The 20,872-nt window shown below is 41.6% G+C and overlaps 1 long non-coding RNA gene across 1 annotated transcript; it reads left to right on the top strand.

The window, feature by feature from the left end:
• The first annotated feature begins 674 nt into the window (after nt 1-674).
• Nucleotides 675-10,209, top strand: LOC134107837 (uncharacterized). The gene is made up of 5 exons (XR_009942830.1): nt 675-813; nt 897-1,036; nt 1,126-1,260; nt 1,567-1,696; nt 2,466-10,209. It is a non-coding gene; the product is annotated as an uncharacterized LOC134107837 (long non-coding RNA).
• The last annotated feature ends 10,663 nt before the right edge of the window (nt 10,210-20,872 follow it).

The following is a 20,872-nucleotide window of genomic DNA, read 5'->3' as shown; positions in this document are numbered from 1 at the left end:
GAGGAACCGTTGACTTAAGAAAAACCTTCTATTGACGTTGAAACTACAATTATACTGTACTCGGGGCATCAGGCCTGAGTATTTAACTGAAGAAAAGACATTTAAAGTCAAACGTGATCTCTCAAATGATCTTTTTATCTTTGTCCTGAAACACATAGACAAAGACAGACTTCAGGTGGGACAGAACTCTTCCACCGTCCTCCTCCGTCTGAATGTCAGCGGGATATTTCCCACAGTAATAGGAATAATAACGCCTGTTGACCAGTTAAACACAGTAGCAGTAATTATCCTGTAGGGCAGATGAACATGAGCTAATACACAGTGGTCAATGCCTGGAGACAGGGAGGAACCGCCGTTGACTTGTTGACTTTTTAATATTTAGCCTTTGATCATCATGAACTTCCATGTTTTCAGGCCATCAGCTCAGAGTATTTAACTGTGGAAAAGATCGCACTGACATCCAGACGGAGGAGGAAGAGTTGTCACACCTGAGGTGAGTCTTTTTAGCCTTCTGTCATCAAAGGAAACGGACCGATACGAATTGGCTGCTCCTGTGAATACCTTTGATGTATTCTGTGTTTTTGTCATTAACAGTCATCTTATTTTAACCTCATCACTCACCTTCAGTAATGAAGATGAATATTAGCAGTTTAAAATGTTTCTATTAGTATTATTTTTCACTTACTCTGTCAATTCTCATATCTATACATAGCCACCTCTTACACTGCGTCAGTGAGCCTTGCACCATGCGTCCTGCTGGCATCGCCGCCTGCCTTCTGGTGGTGTTGATGCCCATGTTAGCCACTACAGAGTGTAAGAACCAAACAGTCTTTAAATGATCTTCTACCTCCACAATAGAAACACAAAACTAACAAAAGTATTTTTATTTGACACAGGGACACCTGAAGAAATGTGCAGTACAAAATATAAAGATCCATGTAGAAAAGACATGGGTAAAGGCTGGTACCATATGGGTCCAAACCGCTGTGTGAAGGCCTTCTTCCACAACGCCCACCTCAGTTTTGATGACGCAGAGGTAATTTTACTGATGCTCTTGTGAACTTTCCTCTTTCAAAACAAAGCGAATGTGAACTGCCTTCATGATTTACTTCTGGCTGATTACAGACAACCTGTCAAAAGTTACCGGGTGGACATCTGGTGTCAATCAAGAGCCCTATAGAGCTGTCTATAGTGCAATGTGCCATGTACAGAGAAACACCTGGAAAAGCTCATTACTGGATCGGCCTGAAAAGGCAGATGGTAAGCAGAGAAAGTTGCACTTCAGTTTGTTCCTCTGGTGAGTTCACAAAAACAATATTTAGAATATTTACATATTATATATATTTAATATATAACCGGCTTGTGCTGTTGATTGGTCAAAGTGTTGTACTAGAACTTAAGGATCGGTGGACTATGAGCTGATGTTCTGATGCTCGGTCCAAGTGAGCTACAAATGCATTTTGTTTTATAATCTTTTCTTTACATGAAGACAATAAATTATTGTTGAATCCTTGAACGACAATAAAAAGTCACCACAAATAAATTCTCTTTCCGTCAATATTTTAGACCAAACAGAGTGATAATCAATTTATCTGGACTGATGGAAGTGGACCTATGTTAGGATTCTCCTATTGGGCTAATAAACAACCAGACAACTTCCTATGGAGAGAGCACTGCGTTGAGATGAACTACTGGAGTAAGTAAACCAAAGACTCGGGAGGAGACTAGGTGGAGATGAATCTAGACTTCTGAGAATAAAAGACACTTTTATTGCATGAGGATGATTATTACAATAGGTAAGGGAAATCAAAAGTATTCTACACGTGTTTATAATGAAGTATTTATTACTAAAAGAATACATAAATTACCACAAGCCGTAAGTACAAACAGAATTCAAATGATATTAATAATAATAATAATATCATACATTCTAATACACTTCAGAGAGGTTTTTGTGGTCCAATCAGAAGACCCCTTCCTCCTTTTAAAACCAGGGCCCCCTCGCTTCAGGATCCCAGGTGCAGCCAGTTTGGCACCTGAAGGGAAAAACAAGGGGAGACGGGCAAAGCAGACAGCGCCATATGTAACAATACAAATGTAATTTATTAGAATTTTGCTTAATAGCTAGATATAACTAAACTATTATATAGCAAATTAAAAATAGATTGCATTATTCATTTGACCCTGTGGTGTCTCACTGAGCGCTGCCAGATGTTTCCATGCATCGCTTCGTGATGTCAGAAATCACATGACCACAGCAGTTTACCACAATGAGTTTCCCAATCTGAAAGTATTTAATCTAAAAAGTGACAGCAGCTTCAGTCGCAGGATGAGGCGTATCAGGGAGCACGTCTGAGGTCATCGTGCACTGTTTCAGTACAAAGCCGATGTGGAAGACCCGCGAGAGCTATTAATACCACTAAACATGAAATTCCACTGAATCACATGTCTGTTCTTTTTTCCAGGCTGGGGACTCTGGAACGATGAGCAATGTTATCTGGCGAGGCCTTATGTGTGTTCAATAAAAGTCTAGTTCAGCATAAACTTGAAGAGCTGCAGGTGTACCTGTCTGCTTTCACATCTATAGAAATAAATATTCAGCATCAACATGTCATGCATCCTGTTTCTTTTCTGTTTGTACAACCAATGATCCCTCTGCCTTCATGTTAGCAACAGAGCACAAAGCTTCATGGTGTTACTACGTCAGGACTAACTGAAGGCAGAATATGGACTAAAACTAAAACTGGAAAACAAGGATTTTACGTAGATTGAACTTGATAGTTTGATGTACAAAGTCATGCTGTTTAAATTCATGTTTTGATACCAATGAAACAAAGGTGGGGCCAATGCAATTCTTACTTAAAGCCATATTACTAAAGGCACATTAATAAAATGAAGTCAGCCATAATTGATTTATTTAAAACTGCTCAAAGAAAAAACAATTGGTAAAAATTGGTTAAAAGAAAAATACAAAATCACACAGTACCTCACATTAGTCTACAATGAAGTACTAACTACATATCATGAAGGATTGCTTCATTTATATAGATCAATTCATATATTAAAATTGTCTGAAAAGTATAACAAATATTTTCATTTCATCTAAAAAGCATCACTGTGGAATCTAAAACAAATGCAGATAATTGAGAAGGATAGAGTAGGAAGAGGATAGTCATAAACTGCATTCATGGTCCTTACTTTTCATTGTAAACAGTCGATACAGAACACCATGCACTGGGCGTCTGTCGGTCAACTGCCCGTGGTGTCGGTTGATTGACACTTATCGTGGGGGTAGGCTCGCCTGAGCCTACTATTGGTAACCTTCTCTCCGGATTGAGCATTACACCCTGCGTAAACTAATTGACTAATTACATAAAACAAAGACATTAAAGGAAGATATAATGTCAATGGATTGCTTTGAAGTTGTTTGTAAATATTAATATCAAACACGTGGCTTGAGGGAAGGACAAGGATGCAGAGATGGGTTGACTGATACAGATTTATCTCAACACTCCACTATTTAACCATACTCACAAACAGTTAGGTAACAAATGATAATTCTCCTTGGAAACTATGACGCGGGTATGAATACATTTAACTTGCAATGCAAGACACACTGCTACAGGACAAGGGGAGATGCAGACTATAAGTATCCATGAGGGAGGTGAGGGAACAGGTGGACACAATTAGGAATCAGGGAAGACAATCAACAGGAGACACATGAGGAAGGGCAATGCACCTGAAACGAGAGGAGAATTAGACACCAAAATAAAACAGGATGTTCAAAAACAGACGTGACGACAGGACACAAACACAAGCTTGACCTCCTGGTATGACATAAAATAGATGATAGCTGTCTGTTTTTGCCAATACCAGAAATACTTTAATTCATAATTTCATCACTTTTCGCAATTCTTTGACAATAAAGCCATTGAGGCCTCGATATAAATCGGTCACGGGATCGAGATGACTCCCTAAGCATTCTGCCGTTTTTTCCCCAATTTTGATTGTCCTGTTGAGATACCTGTTGGTTCAACTTGGTTAATCATGGTAGCATCCACCCGGCGCTGATGTAGTCCTCCAATACCATGTATTAGAGGCACCCAAACACAGCGAGGAGCGATACAGCCACTGAGATCAAAATAAACAGTGAAGCCAATGCTTCTTTGGGAGCGTTATGCTGCGTTCCCACCAAAAGCCAAGCAAATATTCACCCCGCTTTACTCAACCGTAAGTTGTATTTCGCTATCCACTATAGAAAGAAAATAACCAATCTCTGCTCGTTATTTGTTGTTTAAATAACGCAAACGTCGGGTCCGCAAGCACTTTTGTGTTTGGCATCATCCATACAATTTCACTGACTCCTCCTGGATGACGCGGCTTCCAGCGCTGCTTCAGGCTGACCAGTATCACCTGTTGTGTCGGCTCGGTGCCAGCGTCTCTTGGTTAGACACAAATATACTTACAAGGCGTTCAGTCTCAGCTGTGTTTGTGTCAAGCATCAAGTTGAAATATTTCAATGGTTAAGAATCACTGAGCTAGGTGACCTTATTGTACTCACCTCCCTGGTTGGCCAGCCACGCCTCGGAGGAGTCCGGTATCTGCCATGAGAGTCATCAACAGTGCAATCCCCTGCAAGCAATTGGCTCAAGGTCTTACATCTTATCCATTTATATATATTTAGATTTTGCCTGTATTTTTTTAATCTAATTTTGCTTTATTTTTTCTTAAATCACACAAACCATTAAGACAAATGACTGTGTGTAGCATATGTGGCAATAAATGTCTCCTGATTCTGATCATGCATGAGGCAGATCCAGAAAGGTCTATCTGCTTGTTGGTGTCTCGGTTCATGTCAGGCTCTCTGTGGCCTTCATGGCAGCTTCTGTGTAGGAAAAACATTGATCAGCAATTGTAATTCCCTCTTTATTACATCTATATTCTCTTTTTTTATATATCCTCAATATTCTCTGTTGGGATTTTCAATCTCCCTGAGTTGGTTGATGAGAAGAATCCGGCACTTTAAAAGGTAAAAAGTTAACATTTATTTAGAAGAGAAAAAGATACATTGAACAATTCCCTGCAGCTGCACCTGGAGACTCTACACACATAACAGCAAGCGATCCATCCAAGAGTCTGCCTGCTGTCAGACTCTGACTCTTTTTAGAATTTCCTCATGTCATTGAGCACTAGTTTGAGCTGGTTTTGTCTAAGACCCGTCAATAAACCTTTCTCCCCCCTCCTCCCCCTTGGAGTTCCGGGAGTTACCCCCACTTACCCCCCGCCCTACTCCCACTTTTACTCCCTTAGATCGACCTCAGTACGTACCTTGATACTGTCGACCACTCAATACTTTTGGACAGGTTGGAAAACTGCGTGGGGCTCTCAGGCACAGTCTTAAGCTGGTTCAGGTCATATCTACAAGACAGGAACTATTTTGTTTCCATTGGTGACTTTGTATCAGAACCAACCGACGTAACGTGTGGAGTCCCCCATAGTTCGATCTTAGGGCCGACTTTATTCAACATCTACATGCTCCCACTAGGACAAATCATGCAAAATAATAAAATTGACCACCATTGCTACACTGATGACACCCAAATCCATGTAGCGCTATCACCAAACGACTACCCCATAGATTTGCCGTGCCAGCGCATTGATCAAATCAAAGACTGGATGTGTCAAAATTTCCTACAACTAAATCATTGTATTTGGTGCTAAAAAAGTAAGGTTTAAAGTAACCCAACACCTTCACTCTGTGTCCCTGAAAACATCAAATAAATCCAGAAATCTGGGGGTTATTATGGATTCAGATTTACACTTAGAGAGTCACATCAAATCAGTAACAAAATCGGCCTACTATCACCTCAAAAATGTAGCACGACTTAGAGGGCTCATGTCAGCTCAAGACTTAGAAACACTTGTACATGCCTTTATAACTAGTAGGCTAGATTATTGTAATGGTCTCCTTGCAGGTCTTCCAAAAAGAACTGTCAGGCAGCTCCAGCTTGTTCAGAATGCTGCTGCTAGAGTGCTAACAAAGACCAAAAAATGTGAGCACAGTACACCAATTCTTAAATCCTTACATTGTCTCCCAGTATGTCAGAGAATTAATTTCAAAATCCTACTGCTCACATATAAATCACTACATGGTTTAGGGCCAAAGCATATCACTGATATGCTTCCACTACATAAGCCTTCAAGATCACTAAGATCTTCTGACACCAATCTGTTATATGTGATTCCCAGAGTAAATACAAATGATGGGAAAGCATCATTTAGCTACAATGCAACAAACAGCTGGAATAAACTTCCTGAAGATTTAAGACTCGCCCCAACTCTGAGCACGTTTAAAACAAGACTGAAAACTTTTATCTTCGCCTTCTGCTAAATGTTTTCCTACATTGCCCTTTTAACCTTTAATTAAACAATTTTAATAAGATTTTAATCTATCACTCTGCACTGTAACTTTTAATTATTTTTATATTTACAATTGTATTTGCTGTTTCTTAATTGTCTTTTAATTCTTGCATTTTATTTCACTTTATTGTATGACATGTTATGATGTGAAGCCCTTTGAGTCTGACTCGTGTATGAAAGGCGCTATACAAATAAACTTGCCTTGCCTATGCAAAAGTACCAACTAGAGTGGGAGAGGATTCACCAGCGGATCGCAGAGTCGTCCGGTAATGTCCGTGCCCCCAAACGCGTCTGCCCCATCGTCCGCCGCCACCCCCACGTCAGCCATAGCCGTCCCATTTTTTTCTGTACAAAAGGTGGAAACCCTAGTTTCAGGTCCAAACCTTGAGAGGAAAAGAGTTCTTGAGATTCGGCCTGAGGAATAGTGTTCCTATCAGTGTGGTTTGTGTCTGTAAGATTCAGTAATAGACAACTGACATTTGTACATTAACAGACTGTATATAACTTTTGACTGCACATGTGTGAGAATCAATTGGCCTAGAGTTCAAATCGATCTGATTTAAACTCTGAGTAGTTTGTTTTTTAATGAAAATACGGAAAAGAGCGACACAGGAAGTTGCATGCGAGTTGGCCAGCGAGCGGTGAGCAGTTGTTTGTTGTTTTTGTCGCAAATTGTTTTCCCTCCCCTGACCCATCAGTTGCTCACACCTTTGGATTACCCTTCCTTCCCCCACCGTCCCTCTCTGTCCTGGAGAGAGACGTTAACCGGCTCTATAAAAGACAGAACCCCGTAAATCAGCCGGTCCGGTCCCAGTCTCGCCCCACACCCTGAAGCATTGTGCTGACCAGCTGTCTCCTGTGTTCACCGCCATCTTCAACACCTCCTTGGTGACATGCCACGTTACAGCCTGCTTCAAAGGCCTCCACCATCATCTCTGTTCCCAAGAAGCCCAGAGCTCTGCAGAGAGGGTGATCGGCTGCAATCTGCCGTCTCTCCAGGACTTGTTCGCTTCCAGGACCTTGAAGCGGGCTAGAAAGATTGTAGCCGACCCCTCTCACCCTGGACATAAACAGTTTGTGCTCCTTCCATCAGGCAGGAGGCTGAGGTCCATCAGGACTAAGACCTCCCGCCATACAGTTTCTTCCCTTCTGGAATCTCCAGACCTGACTCCTCCTGACTGAATCTCACTCTACATGCACATACACTTTGTTTAGCTGGGGCACTTTTATCTTCATTTCTTAACTTACTAACCCATAGCATATATTTTATTATATTTTTATTATATTCTGTACCTATTTATACCCAAGTGGAGGCTGTTTCTTTTAAACACATTCACAAAACCAGTGTAGGTTGATATGAGACAACTTTGAGGGATGTTATTACATGCATGCAATGTAATATTATTTGTTTAAGATGTAATAAAATAAACTTTATTGAAATGGCTCGAATAGATGTTAGGAGATGAAGTGGGCTTAGAGTTGTGCAGCGACAATAATAGTTGTAGTTTCTTTGACAAGAAAGCAAGATTGAGATGGGCCACAGGGTCCTCAGACTAGCAGGCTGGTAGTTTGGTGAGCTTCCAGACAACCCTTACAGGTCTGCTAACCAGATGGAAAGATCCCGGCAGGGTAAACAGGTGGGCTCGTTCTGGCTAGCAATGTGGCAGTTCAGTCTTGTTTGAGAACACAGTGAGAAGATACCCCCCACACTATCTCGATGAGCTGTAACGTTTTGTACTCTGTTATTAACCATTCCTCTCTACCTAATTTGACTTGAACACCGGCTTCTCCTGATCTCCCCCTATCACTGGCTGTCTACCATGTACAGTGACTCCCCATGATTGGCCGACAACTCAGAAAATATGGGACGATTCTGTACGTAACTGTACTGACGGGTGGCAACTGTAAGATAAATAAATACCCCAGACATGATGCAAGTTGTTTGGAGTCTATAACAATGCTCATCTCCACAGGAAACCGATGAAGAGAACACATTGTGGTACGCTGCAGCCACAACCAAGGACAAGGGCAGGCTGCAGCGTGTCATCCACTCTGCGGAGAGGGTGATTGGCTGCAATCTTCCGTCTCTTCAGGACTTGTTCGCTGCCAGGACTCTGAAGCGGACCAGAAAGATTGCAGCCGACCCCTCCCACCCTGGACATGAACTGTTTGTGCCCCTTCCATCCGGCAGGAGGCTGAGGTCGATCAGGACTAAGACGTCCCGCCACACGAACAGTTTCTTCCCTTCGGCAGTCAAGCTCATCAACAGAGCCCGGGCCCCCCCCTGACTGACTCTGACTCCCATGCTCATCATCACTGTGTCACTTTCACCTGTCACCCGTCACTTTGTTTAGCTGGTGCACTTTATCCTTATTTTTATTCCTAATTTTATCTTATCTCCTCTAAACTACTAACCCATAGCTTTAGTTTTTAGCGTACTAACCCATAGCTTATATTTTATATTTATTATACTTTTATTTTATTCTATTTTTTATCTCATTTGCACTATGTTGTCCTTATTGTCTTTATTGTACTGTCTTCATGCACCTTCCGCCAAGACAATTTCCATGTATGTACAACATACTATGGCAATAAACGTTTCCTGATTCCTGATTCCTGACATTGTCTGCTGTGACAGAGAGGGATCCAGAGGTATTATCACCACTATGTGACAGATAGTCATCTCCACATTCACAATTCCTAACACTGCTGTGTAGAATGTGGAGTGTGACATGTATGACTGAATATTATACAGAACATGGCTTGGCAACAGGAGGAGGGTCCATCAACCTCCACATTACAACTAAACACACTGCCAGAGATTCATAATGTTCAACTGTATGATTTTAATGTCATGATGTTATGTATTCCCAGTTACCTGCAAAGGACCTTAATAGGATCCTAGTGACCTAGAAATGGTGTTGCTCAACCACCGGATACAAAAGACGGATCTCGAAATCCAAATCCTAAAATACAAGCTAGAGGTGGGTGCATGATTACAAGTGATTTGTGTTAAATATTGAAATAATATATAAACCTAATTGTTGCTTTTGAATTTTTAGTAAATAAAGAAGACAAAATGAAGTTAGATACATTTTCTTGATTTGGGTGGTGCATTAGTTTTAGTCGCTGAAGTGATTTCTGCATATGATGTCACTGACTGCTCCTCCATCCTGGAAATCTGCAGGGTAGATGGGGTCCTCATCAGGGTCCTCTATTTGTTGGGCAGGGTGTGGCTCTCCTACAATTGTGGCAAAATTATGGAGAACAACACATGCCATAATAATGGTGGTGTAGCCACTGCTAACGAGCTTTCCACAGGCCAATGGTTATCTCCACCAGGGCTCTTGTCCTGCAGTGGGCCATATTAAAGTTGCTTTGTGGGCCTGGATCAGGGTCAGGGTATCAGAGTGGGCTGGCACGGGTAATCTCTGTCACCCAGCAGAAGGCCTTCAAACTCGTTTGAGTGTATTTAAAGAGGGAGACAGTTGAATAATACTCTATAAGGCTTTTGGCTGCTTGGATATACTCATGAGTCATGCTGAGACCCAGGCCATTTGGCCTCTACATTGTTTTTTTGGTATGCAGCATCACATTTGATCTCGATAGTACAGATAATGACGCTTGTTACTTGCAGTATTGTGATGTGGTATATTACATTTTGTGACAGTGGTGAATTTACCTGCACATTGATGCTGTGAAAAGGCTTCATTTACTGAAGGAGCAATGATTGGCTGCATTGATGGGACACACATTCCAATCACATTGGGAAATCCTAAAATAAATGACAATTCCTTATACCATTTTGACATTAACGGATATATATATATATATATATATATATATATATATATATATATATATATATATATATATATATATATAAAGGGTTTTACATCATTCACCTGCAATCCTGTGGAACTCCTCTTTAATGGCTCTCACTGGTTTGTGTCCAGGGAACACCACAAAGATGTTTCAGAGCGAGGCACACTTTTCTCACGGCTCTGCATACAGTAGCTTTACTAATATTTTCTGCATCACCGATGTTATAAAGGAAACTTCCTTTTGCAAAAAACGTAATGCTTCACAAAGAATGTGCTCGGATGTGAGAGCATGTCCACGATGGGGGACGTTAGTTATACGAGGACGGGTGAGATTATGGACAAATTTGATCGACTGAAAAAAAACGATACTGTCCAAACAAGTAGTTACGTGGAAATTACAATATATCTAATCAGGGCCTCAATATTCTTTTCTTCATCAACAGGATTGTCCAGAAAAGAACATGCCATGTTCAAGACAACTTTTTAGTCTTTAACGTAACAGGATCTTATTTTGTTCATATGTGGAAACTGCGCTAAAATCCGCCTGATTCAGAGTATGAATGAATGAGGAAATGAGAGCGCTGTGTAGTACAACTGTGTTTCGAGGTTTATAAATACTATATTTAAGTCACGGAACGGAATTTTTCCAGGAAGGCTTGTTATTGTTATCATTGTACATTAAAACAATGTTTGAATTAAAGGACATGAGGTGACCGTCATCCTGGGGTTCAGGTAAATGTACTAGAGTCCTGCGGCGCGTCCAGAGCGTTTGAGGCAACGCAGTTGCGTCGCGTTCGGTGTAAATATAGCATTAGGTTTTGAGAAACAATATGAAATAGATAATTGAAAACAGATTTAAAATGTTTAATACTAATAACACAAATTAGTTAGACATGTTTTAAGAGTAATTCAAAATTGAAAAAGTGTAAACATGATGTCTCAAGGTTGGCATTTATTGAAAAAAGTCAGGTTGCAATAGTACGTGTGCGAACCCAAATGCAATCACACTACTCCAGGGATCTTTTTTATTTAAAGATGCAGAGACAGCAGGCAGATAACGCTAGGACAAAAAGTGGGTAGGTTCACAGTCAGTTGGGCTAGCAAGTTAAACCGGGGTAGGCAGGCAGGGTGGGCGACAGGAGCTGTCGGAAAACAAGTGCTGGAGAGTCTTGCATGGAAGCAGAAGACCAATCTGATGAAGTGTGCGTGTGAGGCAGGAAAAAGGGATTTGATTAGTGATCAGAGGCAGGTGTGTGAACAGGTGAAGTCAAACGACTGAGGTGCGAGTGACTGAAAAATAGCGTGAGGAGAGTGTGCAGCCGAACTGTGACACGGATCGCAATGGGTAATGGTTTGAGTTAATTTTAGGGTAGATGCCTAAAATTAAGTTGTAGTTATCATAATTATTTAAAATGATTAAATAATAATTAAGTTAAAACAGATTGAGACCATAAACTCATATTTACCAATGGAATAAGTCTTTGTAAATAACCCATTTTTTGATGCTTTCTAAATGAGACTTTACGTTTTTACTTCTGCCAACAGCATTAACCATTTTTCAAGTTAAGCTAATCTAATTCAAATGTATCATCCCTGCATTACTAATGGATGACTTACATTCTCATCTTAGCTCTGACTCAGGAAAAGGCCCTTCATTTGTTACCTTAAGGTCCTTGTATACTTTGTGTGGGTATCACGGTACACATCATAATATTAAACCATCAAAAATGTATTGTGCCATTTCCAACGTCAGACAAAAGGGAACAAAGAGTGCTTCATCTTTTGGTCTTGTGATTGTGCAACTCATGTAGGTTTAGGGAGAGCAAATACAAAAGGCCAAGTTCTCTCACATTGGTGTACTTAACCAGAATAACCCAAGAAGAGCAACACGTTTGGATGAACTGCCAGAGGAAGTCAACGTCTCTGCTTTTTTCTTACCTCATATTCACAAAGGGGATCTTTGCTGTCCCCACTTCTCTTTTATCTCTGGATAACAGTGTGGGTGGATGCTTGGCGATAGCATACTCCTATACAGCCGTTGGTGGAGTTAAAATATATATATAAGATCCCTGAATCCTCTGAATTGGCTCTCCAAATGAACCGCGTCATCTGGGAAGTGGGGTTGTCCCTCGGGGGAAAGTGTTTGTTGCCAATGGAAACCTCAAGTTGACCCCTAACTTGGGAGATAATGTTATGGACAAGGCCAAGATCAATAACTATGAAATTGCCTCACATATCCCAGTGCAGATCATTTAACTGTAATGCATTCATCATCTTCTGGTACTGCACATGGAACAAGCCAGGGAATAGTTTCGAATAAGATATAAAAACATGACCACATGCTCAAATTACACCTCCACACTGGGCGCTCAGTTCATCTCAGCCAACAGAGAGCAGCCTGTTCTCGGGGAGTCTTTCGTGAAATACGTCTCCGTAGCGGTTATACATGATATAACTATACTATATCTACGCTTGAGCATTCATAACTTAGGTTAACATCTCAGAAAATAATCTTGGGTTTGTCAAACATAAGTTTAGCACTTCACGCTACCGGTCCCAGCTGTGGAGACAATAGTACGGTTTCCTGTTCATGAGCCATTTGTAGATCTATGTATTTTTTAATCTTTATATTAATTGTTACTGTTTTGTACTATCTGGACCTTGAGTCTGAAATAAAAGTTTGATTGATTGAAGAATATATTTTGCACTGCCATGTTATACATTTTATGATAACCCAAACACAATGGCAGTAGTTGTCAAATGAGATGAATAATTTTATTTCCAATAGGAGTATGATTGGATTAGCATGGAGCAGTTTATTCCCATTTTTAAAAGCATCTTTTGTATTCTTTGTTAAATCAGTTATGAAAGTCCATCACTTTGTGGCTTCAATTGTTGCCAATTTAATCAAGTTAACATGGACAGCTATTTACCCAAACCCTATAGCAACATACCCAGATGTATTCTGTATGCTTTCATCTCAGGTTAGAAAAACTATCCTGGGTTCTGAGGAAATATTCCAGAGAAAAGGTTGTAGTTCCATTCTTTAGTATTTTAAGAGTGCTTGTGTGTGTTTTTGCGTAGCTAAATTTGCATGTGTATGTTTGTGCTGTGGGGGTGGTTGCTCTGGTGGATGACTAATGACTTAGTAAGTGAGGGGCAGGTGTGGGTGGTTTTTTGCATTTAGAGATGGAAAGTGATCTCCCTTATTTGCTTGGATTTATTCATCAGGAGACTAACGTGCTTGTGTAGGCAAATACGCACTTGATCAAGTGTAGAGTAACCGTGACATTGGTTACTCTACCTGAACAGGCAGGTTGAGGACGACGGACCTTGACATTAATACCGGGGGATTTAATCTGTTAACCTGAAACTTTGAATACCAAAACACCTTGAGTGCAACCCCTTCTTCCCATTCATCCTTCCAAGTAGCGCATGGTGCACAGACATCTGTCAATGTCAAATGTATAATTTCCACAGCAGTCAAAGTAAATTGCCCTAGCTCCCAACAGCACTTTTTAATAATTCATAAATCCTGGTGGAGAGGAAAAAATAGGTACACGCATGCCCCAGTGTGTGATCGGGCAGTGGCGTGTCTCATTGCTCAGTACGACTCTTCTACAAAGATCGATTCCTTTTAAAAACTTCACACCTCAATGGCATAATTCGGTTTATACAGCAGGTTGGAAAATGTATCTGTGAGTCAATATGTATTAATCAACACATGTTTGCGGGTGTGCAATGAACATTTTTCAACTGATTTACTGCAACAGTTAGCAGAAACTGCATGTTAAATACCATGGGCATGTTGTTCTGCTGCCTGGTCTTAGTTAAAATGTATGATGTGATATGTCATTAGGGGAATATTTTTAGCGGTAAAAGTATAAAAAAAACGATAGATACTTCATCAGTTAATTCTGACCTCACCAGAGCTAACTGACCATACACAAACAGATTTAAGAATGGATGATCTAGCAGCACCATGCCAGGTTATGGACATAGTGTCACATAAAAAACTCTCAGTGGACATGGGCAAGAGCACAGAAGATGTTGGTATCCCCTAATTACAAACAGGACAACTCCTCACTTTGGAATAATCCTGTCATTTGTATTGGCAAAAAAACAATTCTATGGGATACATGCGGTCAAGGATATATGATGGGGTATTCAGATAATAAACGTTCAAAGAAACGTTAAGTTACAGGAGAAATGGGATTTCTGGAAGGTGTTTGGACTGAAAGGAGCAGAGAAGGAAAAAATCAAGATTGAAGAATTTCTCAGTGCTTCAAGCTCTTCACACGCTGCCTCAACATTCTACAGGAAATGTTTTTAAGGAACAATGTGCGAAGGCCTAAGACAAAGGTGGCAAAGGGATCTGGGAAGAAAAACAAAGAACACCTGCACATATGGTGTGTCAATCCCTAGGCTAGGCCTAGGTAAATCCACAAAGCATCTATTTTATATGTACTCCATAATGTGGCTGATTAAAAACATCAGTTGTATGGGTTCATGGACAACCAAGCTCAACAACAGTTTGTCAATGTAAAGCAGAGGGACGTACTTCTCTTTGAGACACAATACCTTCAAACTCCAACCGTGGTATCTTTAAAACACCTGTAACACTTGCTTTAGGTGTGGAAGAGGATAACATGGCACGGTTTGATATTTGTTTTGAGTATATCAAATTTAGTATAAATTTCTAATTTGAACTAGAATCTTAAAATTAAGATTGGACGGGTCCTCGCTACTGTGGTGTTCGCAAATCAGTGGTGTTCATGATTCCACCAGGCTTGGATTATAATATGGATGGGTATAGAGGGTAAGGATGTCATGAGAATTGAGAAATATGGAGCAGTTTAGATAAAAGTATGTCTCGAGTTGAAACCACTGTTCCATTTGTTCTCTTTTCTTCTTTGTCACGATTTAAGTTTTCATTTAGTCTATCATGAACATCGTGAAAGGCGACATTCTTTCTGAGTAGATTGTGATGTCTTTAATAGAGCAGCAATCAAGAGGCCAATGTAACTCTGGATGAGCTGCATAAGAAATTTGGAGTTTAACACCAGTTATGTGGGAGACACTGCAATTGTAGCAGGTTGACTGGTCGCAGGTGGTTTCAATCACTTCATTCTCTTTGGACCAATCAGGAAGTTACTGCATGCTATATAGGCGGGGGGTTTGACATCTTGACCCGTTACTCTTTGTTGCTGGAGGTACATTTCCGCTCTGGGTCCTCTCGCGTTCGCGGCGCGTTCACGGTTGTGCAACAGGTAATGTAGTGTGCTTAATTGTTCTTTTTTACTTAAAGGCCTTGGTTGTGTTGGGATGACCATTACAGAGTGTATTGTCTTTTTGCAGTGTCTCCCTGTCACAAACCCAAACTTTCCTTTAACGGAATTGGTTTGAGCGGTGCCGCTGGTAGGTCGGACAAACCTTTCTCCTCTCATGTATTTTAATGAATGAGTTGTCAAGTAATCGGCCGTTTTATTGTAGGCTGTGTGTAGCTTTATGAGGGCGGCAGGTGTACGGGTGCGACACTCCCTGACTGGCATGTATGTTCTGAAATCTAAAACAGTAAATTTGGTTTTGTGCACACCAGGGTCGTAAAATTGCTTCGCCGTGCGCTGGTATCTGCACCAACCCCTCCTTTCCCTGCCACGCTGCTGTTTTGTCTCTTTTATTTGGATTCCAACTACAACTCGTAGTTGAAGCGCCCGGATTTGTCGCTCAAAGTGTCGGGCAGGGCTGTCTGATTGCGACCCGAATGATAGTTTGCCTTCTTTTGGGTTGCCCGGTTTTGCCACTATGTGTATGGAGTTTGGGATTTATGTTTATGGGTTTATTTGTTAAATTATGATTTAAGTGATTTTGGTTTATATTTCTTTTGTTTAAGTTCTGATGAAAAGACAAATTTTGTTGATTATATTGTCTATTTTTGTCATTTTGGGTTGGTAGGCTATAGGCAGCTATTAAGAAACCTTTGCTGCCTAGATTTGCCTTGAAGTAGTTTTCATTTATTTTTTGGTTTATTGATTTACTTTCCCTCCCAATAACTGTATGCTCTCCTTCCATAGTTGCTGAGTGCCGAAGGTGGTGGTGTCGGTGTCTCCCTCTCGTGTGCTGTGTTTTCCCCCGTTTGGCTTAATTTGAGTTTTGCTTGCCGTAGTGTGTGTTCACGTGTGATTGGGGTGATCCTTCCCTGAGACCCCGTCCCTTCACCGGTAGGGCCTCAGTACCTACTTTTCATATTTAGTAGGTCTGGTATTTTAAATGGTATTAAATAAAATAATTGTTATAACGGAACTACGTCTCTGGCTTCACGCATAAATCGAACCTGTGTGCTTTCTGTATTTGAATTAATTGTAGTACGATCCCATTCTCGGGGTGAAATTCCCCGGCTGGCGTTGCCGGTGTCATCGGTGTCGAGCGGGCCAAAAAGGCGCTCCACACCCAAAGAGTTCCACTCGCCACACAAACATGTGGAAGAAGATGCTATGGTCAGATGTGACCAAAATGGACCCTGAACCCAAAACTGCCCATCTTGAGAACCCCATTGAGCACATGATCCCAACATGGAATTATTGAGGTGTTGGCACCATTTCACTTTTTATATTGGACCTATTCAATGAAAGAGATAAATATAACTAGAAAATGTGGCTTCCTGTTACCAGTAGGTGGCTCTGCGGCAGTAAATAGTTACACAGTAATTCCATTTCAGGTAGAGAGTACACATCCCCAGGGTGTGACTTGGTGATAACCAAGACATTCTGATGTACCAGTCCAAAATTAAAGCCTCTCAAAATTCCATACAATAGCCATTTTCCTTCAATATCTCAATCACCAAGGAAAGGAAAAGGAAACAATCAATACTTTCATGACCATTCCACTTCAGGTTGTTAGAAGACATCCCCAATGTGACACTTATGGATAACCAGGACATTCTGATGTTCCATCCCAAAATAAAAGCCTCTCAAAATACCGTACATGACCCAACTTCCTTCAAAATCTTTAAAAAGGTGGTGGGGGGGGGGTTTATTGCGCCCTACGCACATAGTTTAATATTTCTTCTGGCAAAATGCAACTTTTAGAGCCCAAGGTCTCAAGAGCACACAGCGTGGATTTGAAAAGAATCAGGTTTAATCCCTGGGAGGAGTTCGGTCTTTTACAACTGTAAGAAATTATGAAAATATGCCAAAAAGGCACATCTTTAATGATTAAATGCAGCGCCCCTTGATCTTCAAAAATTATGAAAAAATTAGGGTGTGTTCAGGGGTTCAAGCCATTTGGAAGTTATAAATCTTGCCAGATTAAGCCACACCCCTTGCAAAGTTCATTAACCGTAATATCTTCTTAAAACCATAAGAGGCAGCGCCAAGGATGTTGTGAGATTTGGTAGACAATTGATAGATGGTCAGCTCGTGATGTTATTGTTAGATGAATACCATCTGGAGAAGGGATTCAAGTCCTCTGAAGAGGGGGTTAGCAGAATCGACATAAATAGAGTTGAGGTTGGCAATAATGAAGACTGCTGCGGGTCAAGAGAACTCTACTCTGGAGAGGTTAGTTGGAATGCTAGAGAAGGTCAACAAAAAACAGACTCCCGAAAGTTGAGGGGTTAAATGAGATACCGTGTTCCATATGTAATGACGCTTCTCACTCTGCCCTCACCCATTGCCGAGAGAACAGGCTCTGTTTCCTGTATCACTTATCTGGCCATCCAAGACGCACCTGCCCGGAATGGTCAGCAGGGAAACTAAATGATCTGTGTGCAGGGGAGGACAGCGCAGATCGAGTGAGTGAACCTCCCACCTTGGATTTGACAGACATTGATGATTACGAAACATTGTGCCACACCTACCGCAACATAGTTGCATCTCAAAAAACACTAATTGTGCAACGCTTGCAAAGACTCTCGAAGACTGACAGCCTACTCTACACAGATGTGACAGCTGATGGTGGGCATACTCTCAGAGCGTTGATAGATAGTGGATCTATGGTCTTCACTATAAGTGAGACAGCTGCCGCAAAACTTTCACAGTCCATCCCTGATATGGTAAAGAAGTCAGCTGAAGACTTTGTCATTGTTGGATGTGGGGTCCACCTTGTCACACCTTCTGCCATGTATGACTTTGCTGCATCAGTTTACGGCTATAAAGTAATAATTCCTGTTCTCGTTGTACCAGGCCAAACTGATTCTAGGTAGCAATGCCATCAAGTGGCTCATACCCCGGATGGAAGAGACTGTTACTGGCCAAAACATCACATCTCCAGAGAACAATGCTTAAAATGATATGCTGCCACATTTGGCATCCCTGCTGTCTTACTCAGATGAATGGAAAGGTGAAGCAGTGCCAAACAGAATAGGCACGGCCAAACTCAAAAGATGTGTCACTCTAAAGCCGATGTCTGAACATCTAGTGTGGGCTAAACTGCCTGCATCTGACATCTCTGCGGTGGGACGGGCGGTCGTCATAGAACCCACCCAGTCAAAAGCCAGGCCTGCATATCTCATCATTGAAAGAAATGCAAAGGTTGCAGATGTGTCCCCCTGTCTTTCTGGACAGGACCTACCTGAACCAGATCGCGTCCAATCCAATGTGCAATGCACACCGAGCTCACAAAGGTCAGAAGAGGAGATATCACGCATCCTGAGTGGCATGGGGCTGCAGGATCTGGACCTTTCGTCTTGTGATGTTTCCCTCAAGTGAAAGGATAAGGTCCTGCAGCTCATTGAGGAGTGTGAATCCAGCTTTTCAAGGCATAAAATGGACTGTGGTGAGACGGCAGATTTTGTCCACAGAATCAGTTTGGTGGATGACAAGCCCTTCAGATTCCCACACAGGAGAGTCCCACCGTGCTATTATGACAAGCTTTGGACTGCTCCTAATGAGATGGAGGAGATGGGGATAATTCGTAAATTTCTGGACAAGTAAAAATCTAGAGCGAGTATTCTTCTCCTCTCGTTCTGGTTGCCAAGCCGTCTGGCGAGCTACGCATATGCAATGACTTCAGGTGGTTGAATGCAAGAACAGTGAAAGACACACACCCATTACCTCATCAGACGGACTCCCTTGCTGCACTTGGTGGCAATGTGTTTTTCTCCACGATAGACCTCACGTCAGGCTTCTACAATGTCAGGCTGTATGAGGACGACACAGCGTTTTTTTCCCCATTCGGTCTCCATGAATATAACAGGATGCCCCAAGGCCTCACAAACAGTCCTGCCACCTTTATGAGAATGATGATGTCCATCTTTGGCGATGAGAACTTTACAAGCCTGTTATGCTACCTAGATGATCTTATGGTCTTTGCTCCATCCGAACAGGTTGCTCTGGAGCGCCTGCAAATGGTGTTCTCATGCCTGGCTGCAAACAACTTGAAGAAGTGCCCTTTTCTTCGCCGATCTGTGAAGTTTTTGGGACACATCGTATGTGGAGATGGTGTTAGGACAGATCCCAGTAAGGTACAGGCTATAAATGATGTGCAGGAAGCGGACCTGATGAGAAAACACCTTGTGCGAAGAAGATCTGATCTTTCTTGGGAATGGTTCTCTACTACCATCATTTTATTGAGGGATGTTCAGCTAAAGCTAAGCCGCTTTTCAACCTTGTGGCTGAGCCTGCGACACCACACAAAAGAGGGAGATGTCATGAACCAAAATTCAAAAAAGGCAGTGTTAAACTGTCCCCGACGGACTGGACTGATTAGTGTGGGGAAGCATTCAGAATCACGACCTTGTGCACAGTGTTGCGTTGGCCCATCCAGCTTTTGATGCCTCCTTTGATGACCTAGGAGCTGTACTCTCCCAGTTGCCTCCTGATGGAGAAGTTGCCAGACCTGTGGCGTTTGCGAGCAAGACACGGTTACATTCCCAGCTGAACTATTCAGCACATCGGCTGGAATTTCTTGCTTTGTGTTTTACGGTCTGGACAGATAATAATCCATTAACCTACATCTTGACCAAGCCTAGGTTAGATGCATGTGAACTAAGATGGGTTTCCAAACTTGCAGTATACAATTTTGATGTGAACTATGTCCCTGGTACAAAGAATGTGGTTGCCGATGCACTGAGTAGGGAGCCCTTTTTCCGGTCATGCATAAGCCACCATCTTGTTACTGAACCGTATGCATTGTTATTGAACCATGTGAATGGAATGATGGATAGGACAGTACAAGATGCATTCAGATGTACTACTAACTGCCAGTTGGTTGTTGACCAGTCTGAGGAGTAAGCGGCGGTCACTACAGCTTCTCTGCAGGGGTCCCTTTCTTCACAAGATGTCTCAGCTGTGTTGGATGCACATGACTCTGGAAGTGTCAAATGAGAGGCACAGGAGGCACCGGCTATTCTCCAGCTTGCCGATGTTAACCAGAGTTACACATGCAGTTAGATGACACTCTTTTTAGAGAGTAAATCTGTAAAAACGTAAACATTGCCTCTGGCAAGTTATAAGCAAATTACATTGCTTTTTTAAAATTAACATTTTAAAGCTCTGCAGGCCTGTCTGGCCCTCCACCCATAAGATTCCAACAATGGCTGGAATTATATACACACATATACTACTATTATTGCTAACTACGTGACATTTTCAGACCCTTTTTTATGTACAATCTCCAAGTTAAACCCC

Source organism: Pungitius pungitius, chromosome 20, assembly GCF_949316345.1.
Source record: "Pungitius pungitius chromosome 20, fPunPun2.1, whole genome shotgun sequence".
Lineage (NCBI taxonomy): Eukaryota > Metazoa > Chordata > Actinopteri > Perciformes > Gasterosteidae > Pungitius > Pungitius pungitius.
The sequence above is the reverse complement of the archived record's forward strand: the minus strand, read 5'-3'. Positions and strand labels throughout refer to the sequence as shown.